This window comes from Wasmannia auropunctata, unplaced genomic scaffold (assembly GCF_000956235.1).
Source record: "Wasmannia auropunctata unplaced genomic scaffold, wasmannia.A_1.0 LD335996.1, whole genome shotgun sequence".
NCBI lineage: Eukaryota > Metazoa > Arthropoda > Insecta > Hymenoptera > Formicidae > Wasmannia > Wasmannia auropunctata.
In genome coordinates, this window is record NW_012026894.1 from 419,455 (window position 1) to 427,414 (window position 7,960).

The window sequence follows — 7,960 nt, forward strand, 5'->3', positions numbered from 1 at the left end:
TATCCCCTGTGTGCCTTGTCGACTCAGTCTCTCTCTCTCTTTCTCTCTCTCTCTCTTGCGCGCGCCCCATCTTTGCGAAATAAAGTTCCGATGAGAGACGATAAAATCACATCGAAGAAATTCACCTCCGGCTGGAGTGGAACGCGCGCGTTCGATACTTCCGGCGGATATCCCGACGTAGGGCGCCGTCGGTTTTCACATCGTCATCATCCCCGCGGAGCGCGTAATACACAACGCTCAAATTATATTTCCAATTCTGGCGTTTTCAAAGCGGATTTCAGAGTGAGAGCTGTGTGTACGTGTGTAATTGAAAGACAATAAAATTAAGATCTCGTGGATGGCGGATGGTTCATACAAACGAATAACAAGCGCGCGTGGTGCCAGAGTTAGGCGATAGCTGTATCGGTGATAAATTAATGATGACAACAACTGTTTCGCAGCAAATCCTTCACCGCGAGAAACATAGTCGATCTCCCGAGAGCGTTGCGTGGAAATCCATCAGCGAACGTGAAAAATGAGCGTTCGACTGCATGGCGGCGATTCCTTCTGCGCGCGTTTCGATGCGTTTTACATGCGGACGAATGGACAAACGGCCGAGCTTATTGACGATTTATCACGTCCCGGTTTCGCGTTTGTCGCGGGCTCGCGCGTACGTTATAGATAGCGACGTGTCGCGTCGACGTCCCCTGCAATATTCGACGAGTGCGAACTCGATGACGGTGGAAGCACTTCATTAACGTGCCGAGAATCCTCAGCGACGTTTGTACGCGCGATGAAAAGTTTACGACATAAACTCTAAGCTACACGATGGAAAGAAAGTGAGGCGAAAGAGAGAAAGAGAGAGAGAGAGAGAGAGAGAGAGAGAGAGAGAGAGAACGGTGTAATTTATGAGGATCATAGCGGGTGTCGGAGACAGCGATTAATTATGTCCGCGCAGAAGCGCCTGGTATTCGCGTCGCGGGTCTCCTTAAACTAAAGGGCACTTTTGTTTCGCCCATCGTCGCTGGAGAGCCCGTGCCTGGCCTCTTTTGCCGGTCAGGTTCTTCGTTACCGAAGAAAGAAGATAAAGATGCGTCTACTCATATGGTGGCAGAAATGTGATGTCGATTGTGATGTCGTTGGAGCGTACATCTTCCAAATTATACAAATGTACATTTATTCCTCATTCTGGTACTACTTATCTCTTTTAATATCAGTTACGTGGTAATTTCGTGACCAAAGGTCATTAACGTACTAAAGACCATTTTTACCGTTGTAATTGAAAAACTGAAAGGTATTTTGAAAGCCGGCAATTTATTTGTGCCATTTGGGATTAACGTCGAAAAGTTTAACACAATCGCGACTGACAGTTTTACAATTCAAATTCACGTGTTTGTTAATCTTTCGTTAACGAAATTGCTTTAATTGTTTTAAAAGAACTTTAGATAAGCACCGTCTTCTTAAAATACGCGGACTGTTTTCCGTGAAATTGATCGTTCGCAAATATGTATGTAATTGCTCGTCGAGGGCTCGTATTTCGTATTATCAATTAATTGATTCTAAAGTTTCGCCAGAAAAGCGAATCGAGTAAATCGAGTGACGTTTGACTTCGTAAAGTGAATTTCTTGACTTTCGAGACAAGAACACGATGAAATCGTGCAGCTGTATGATTGAACTTTCGCGGTATTCATTATTACGAAACTAAGCGGCACTCTATTCGTTCGTCTACAGCAACTTGCGGGCACACTTTATATAACCGAAGACCACGGTATCGCCCCGTTGTCAAACATCGTCGTGCTCTCGCTCGTCTAGAGGGAGTAGTTAAAATTTCATCGATACCGAACCGTCGCCGGTTCTCAATGTTTCCAAAGTAGCAGCGCACGACACGCGCATAAAATCACTGTCTTCATCAACTATAATTAAACGTGTTCAATCGAACTGTTATAAATTTGCTGAACGCGCTACTTCGCGAAGAGGGAACACGGGCGGAACATCAGGCGAATAAGTTCTCCAAGTCTTGCGCATGACAGCGTACAAAGATTAATATTTGACCAGATGCAATCGCTTCCCTTAACAGAAGAGGATGAGAGAGAAAAGAAGAGAAGGAAGCGGAAGAAGAGCCGAGCACATTTCAAATAGAAATTCGTAAAACTCATTTTACAAATAAACAAAACGAACAAAACGAAGATTTAAATCACAGAAAATGTTTTACAAAAATATCACGAACCACTTGTAATAATACGATCTATTCTTTCTGACCTTATTACGTAATATCCCGAAGGAATATATAAATCTAATACAGTCGAACCTCGATAACTTGAATCTCAAGAGAAGAGCTACAATCTTCGAGTAAAAGAAGATGAACATGCAAAAATTCGACTTTTTAAGGTTTTGTACGGGAATTAATAATTTTTCGATTATAATGGCTTTTTAAAGAAAAAAATTTAATATTTGACAGTGAATTATTTGTTGCATACATATAATAAATGTAATCAATAAAACAAATACAAGCTATTACTCATGGTTATAGCTATAACTTTAAATTATAGATGCAGCGACAATGACTCATAGAGATGATTTCGATTTGTAGAGATCTGGCTACTTTAAATTCAAGTTGCCGAAGTTAAATAATACATCTAAATATCTGACAAATAATTCGAGTTAAGGTATAGGTTTTACTTCGATTTATAGAGGTTTTCGAGTTGTAGAGATTCAAATTGTCGAGGCTCGACTGTATAAACTTTAATGTTTAATGTTTATTTCACTATACGGGTTTATTTTTCTAAAAATCGTGGAGCCGATTAGTGCGTTACTTCGTCGGGACAATGTGTGGCCTTCGGCCGACTGAACGCACTTGCTACACGCCGCAGCCACATGCCGCGACCACCCAGGACACCGCTATCGTTGGAAAAATTCATCCCTCACGCGCGACGCGCAGCAAAAAAAAAAGAAAACGAGCGAAGCGGCAAAGAAAAACGGCCGGCGCGCCGCGCGGATGACCGGGCGCGCGCGATGCCGAGTGGTGCACGGTACCACGCGACATCTCGGGCCATTAGCGGCTCGCTGACCCCACCCATGGTGTTGTCTAGATGAAGTTTCATTTCCCGCGGGCATTTCAAGAACGAGAGAACGGCGGCGGAGAGAGACAGGGGGGTCGAAAAAGGCGGAGAGAGCCGGCGCGAAACTTCGAGAACACCCGGATTTTATAATGTTTCGTGACCTGCACTCCTTTCAGCTCCATAAGTTCGTCGACTGTTCCGGGTTTTGTCACGGTCATATATATTTGTGAACGCATCCCTGCAATCTGCAAGGCGTCAAGTCGCACTTACCTATGATGTTTTTCGATATCGTGGGATTCGTGGGTACTTTCCATTTAGTGATACAAGTCGACACAAACGTCATTCTTAGCATTTAGTCAGTAACAAACAATAAACGATATTTGTGTCGGTGTGTGTTACTAAATGGAAAGCACCCCGTGTCTCCCGAATATTCTAGTTGTGATTTATTCGAATATGATTGGCGACTGCAGAATCTGATGCATGAATTCCATTTTCAAATCTGAACAGTTCATATGTATAGTATATTTTATTATATTGTATCTACTATGTATTATTTAATTATTACACGACAACAAAATTTTTAAATAATGATTAACAAATGAGAAATCTCTCGCCTGTGTGGCTTATACCTTTGCGACTCACAACGCGAACGTCTTACGCAAGTCAAGAGAAAAGTGATCGCGCATTCGCTAATTGTTGTCCGCTTGAATTTATGGCACGTTCAGTAATTTAATTGATAATAAGCCCCGCGGGATCGACACGACGCTGCGGTGCATTAAAGCAAATTAATGAGTGAGTCCTGCGGGAGTCGGGACGGCCCGCTTTATTTATCGATGATATTCGTGCTATGCGGCCGTGACAGAAGAAAAATCTATTCGTCTCACTTTCAAACGCATTTACACAATCGCGTTGTCCCGCATACTCGCGATCGCATTAACGGTCGAAATAAAAACGGACGAATAAAGAAGAGAATCAAAGACGCGCGCGGATAATTCAAGTTTCATGCTCAACTCGCTTGGTGTTCAACGTTGCTTTCTTTCTTTCGCGAGCCAAGTGTCGATAAGCTGTTACCTCGATGCATTTCGGATCTCTCCGCGAGCTCGTACTATACACCATACGGTGCAGCACGCGCGAGAAGGAAACGCGCTACAGATCCATTATTCGATTAAAACCCTGCCGAGGAAACTTTCACTCAATTCGATAATTATCGAACGTAACTGATAATACGCCACGTCGAAAAGAGGCGCGATATTGTACTCTCGCGCGTTACGAAGAATTTCGAGACTTCGCCCAAGTTATTATTAATCCCGTTCCTATCGGGCTCCAACATCTGGGCCGCGCTCAAAATTCCGAGACAACGCCTGCTTTTAATTAACGCGTGTGCCGCGCCGGTCCAGAGTTTTAATGCACACTTCTCTCTGCATGCGATGCACGCGGAATCGACCGGGCGCGGTACGTGAAAACATTTACTCATTTGATAAACCTGAGTCGCAATTTTTCGATGGTTCCCTTTTTTCCCCCATTTCTGAAAATCGAACGTGAATCACCTGCAGCAGATAACACGGAGCTTGATGAGTCTATTAAAATTCATCGTTCTAGTCCCGAGACGATACAGACGCCGCTGATGGAAAAACACGACTTCCGATGGCGTAACGATGGCTGCGCACAGGCTCTTTCCATTCCGGCATTTCCAGCCGCTTCAGACCTCGCCCAATCTCCTTTAATTACGTGCGTGTCTCGCTTTAGTTTTCCTAAATTCGACACGCGTACAGTCACGCCAAGACTATCACGCACACGCGATCGAGCGCTTAAGCTGTGTCCACACGATCGACCGGTAATTAATTCTTGACCGAAATTACAATCCGCCGCCGCCGTGGGCATTATTTATGACGCACGGCAAGTACCTGATCCAATTATGTTTCTGGAGCGCTTCGTGCAGCATAGCAAGTTCCTCCCCGTTTGTCGGTTACCGCTCCTCGCGGTGTATCTATCGAAGTGAAAATTAGTGAGCATACATGCTTCCTTCGTACAAAAAAAAAAAAGACCGGTCGAGGAGCTCTAGGGCCCCAACAGTCCTCAATCGTAAAACGTCGAGAGCGAGAGCGCGGTAAAATCCATTTTATACATGTCACGCGCAAAAGCCAAAGAGAGATACGAGAAACGTGGCCGCTATAAGGCGCATGCACACAATCGTCGCCCCGTACACACTTCCACCGTGCAATTAACAACGCGGCATGCATACGCGCGACGCCGTTCGTGCACACGCGAGTGTGTAACGGATCGTAATAGCGCGCCGTGGCGGCTGCCGTGACGTCGTGTTTTGTGCCCTAATCAAGCTTGCAGTAAGGCGCAATTGATGACTTCGCGCACCACGCGAACGGTGTCGACCGAAAGTGCTTCCTTATTATTCGCGCGGCGACCCCGCGTGGACCGCGTCGAGATCGTAACGCGGCGTCGTCATTCGAACGGCGCGACGTGCAAATAGCTTCCAGAGAGAAAGCGGACTCTACCGCGATATTTTTTTTCTTTTTACGAAAATCAGCATCGAGCTAACACCGCGAATCGGCGACCTGTCGGAGCTGTCACACGCGTGCGCGCTGTTCATTCGCTATAAATATCGAGTTTAACGTGTAAACAGCAACATATGTTCTTAATCATGTCAATACGAGGTAATTAATGAAACCGATCGGCTATGAATCAGCTCTTATAAACACGAAGGAGCCATTGGAATAGGTAATTTAATATTTCTTACTTTCGCGGAGAATTTTACGTTTCTCTATGCTTCATTAGGTTTCATTCTTGTTTCCTCGACCACAATTACAGTTGATTAAATATGTTTCGCGGCAGGCTTAGCTGCACGCTGTGAGGTAAATAATTGGATTTGAGATCTGTCTATTCTTGCGAATGTGGGGAAGAGGGACCATCAGCGCGAAATCCCCCACCTTCCACGCCAAACGTTGCACGCTCGCCAAATGCGATGGGTCCGCAGTCGATCTCGTGGCGGCATATCGTCGACAGCTTGGCATACAGACATAGGCCATTACGATGTAGGACTACTCCAACGGCTGCGAATTTCCTGGACTAAACCGCGGCTTCGCGTGCACGACAATTCCGCCGGCTTCGTCACACACCTCAGCCTCGAGGAGACCCATCGGCCGCACGTTCGTCGTTAATGTTACCGTACCGACACGCCGTCATGGTTTGCGGGTGGTCGCTCGAATAACGGAGTCGATTCTCCGAGAGAGTTCCACCGCTCTCTGCGCCTTCTTGGTAGTTCATACTTTACAACTAAAGCCGTCAAACGTCAAAGCCATACTGAACTACGTTTTGCATGTAGCTTGTATAACGTTGAAATACGTAAGACGTTATTATTATAACATCTTTTAAAGTATAAGAAAAACTCATATTAAGAAAACCGAATCACGATGCAGGTATACACGTAAAAAAAAAAATGTAGTATTTGCATGAAGCTCGGAAAGGTTTTCTTTTTTTGCACTACGTCTTACAAGTTTCCATGTATTTTAATTTCTTGCACTGCGCTTTGCGTCAACATTTTCAAAGGATATCGGCATATCGGTAATACGTCAATTCTCTCTAGTGAATATCGCGCTTGGCATAAAATCGAGAACTGAGAATATCTCCGTATGAGGAATAGTTTCCTGTCATATTATACGTCAGTATTCAGCTCCGGTATTGCTTTAACTACAATATTTCCATAGCATTGATTTGTTCCCTTTCACAAGTGAGTTGTTGGTGAGGCAGCGCGACTCCTTTGATGCCCGAGAGGGCAATCGATTTACTCACCTGGAACATTCAATTATACAAAGGGCGACCCTTTGAAAAATTGTACGCCATTCAGAAGTTTAAACGCGCGCGTATATTCTCGCGAGACGAGGTCAGATCGAAGTTTCGACGGAAATAAACACGTGCTTTCGTGGCGATCAATCTGGGAGTTGAACGAAAAAAAAGGGGGGATGACGTTCGCCTTCCTCTACCTTTTTTTTCCATCTTCTCATCGGACGTCTAAGCTCGTTTCCAACTTTCTCGTTTCTAGGTAAATTGATTTTTTTTTTTTCGTCGCGCTGTAGGGTGAATATAAAATCACTCTGAAATGAAATACGGCCGTTTCAGGAGCGTAAATCAAATCTAATTTCGTACCGCACGGTGACGAGCTGCCATTTAGCGGTTCGAAAACTTCGAAATTTCCCCGATGTCGTTGTTTAACGCGAACGACTCCAATCGCAGCGCAGAAATTCAAAAATTGCAGCGCGAATTCGTGCGAGAGATAACACGCGTGTGTTATGTTAGGATTATAAAAGGGAAGCTAATCATCTCTCGAATCTACATATTGCTCTGAGAGCTGAGGTTGCTTTGCAATTCAAATGAATTTTTTGTCCCAACATCATACAGTTTGCGTGAATTTTGACTATCTCAAATGGCACAATGAAAAGAGATAGATTATGGAGCTTAACTAATCGTCAAAACAAAACGAAATTCGCCACGTTCCACATAAATAAAATAATTTATAAAATAAATATAAAATAATGTATTTGTATTATAATACGCTGAGCGTTATTTATACTTTTTACGTAATCCAACTTTTAACTAACATTTTGATATGTGTACATTATTACAGATTATGATTGATATATATTATATATATTATATAGATATTAGGTTTAAAAGTTTTATTCTTGATATAACGAGAAGGTGGAGTAGCAGCGAGAGGTGGAAATAAAGTCTTCGCTGAGTTAATTAGTTGGAAATTGAGATATATACATGTATACACATACAGATACATATAATATATAAATACAAAGCCTGACTTGGGCAGTAAATTCGCATCCATGGACGTATATACTTTAGCAACGTGCGGCATATTTATTAGTACTCGATTACACGAGAATGCGCGCTCAGCGCGT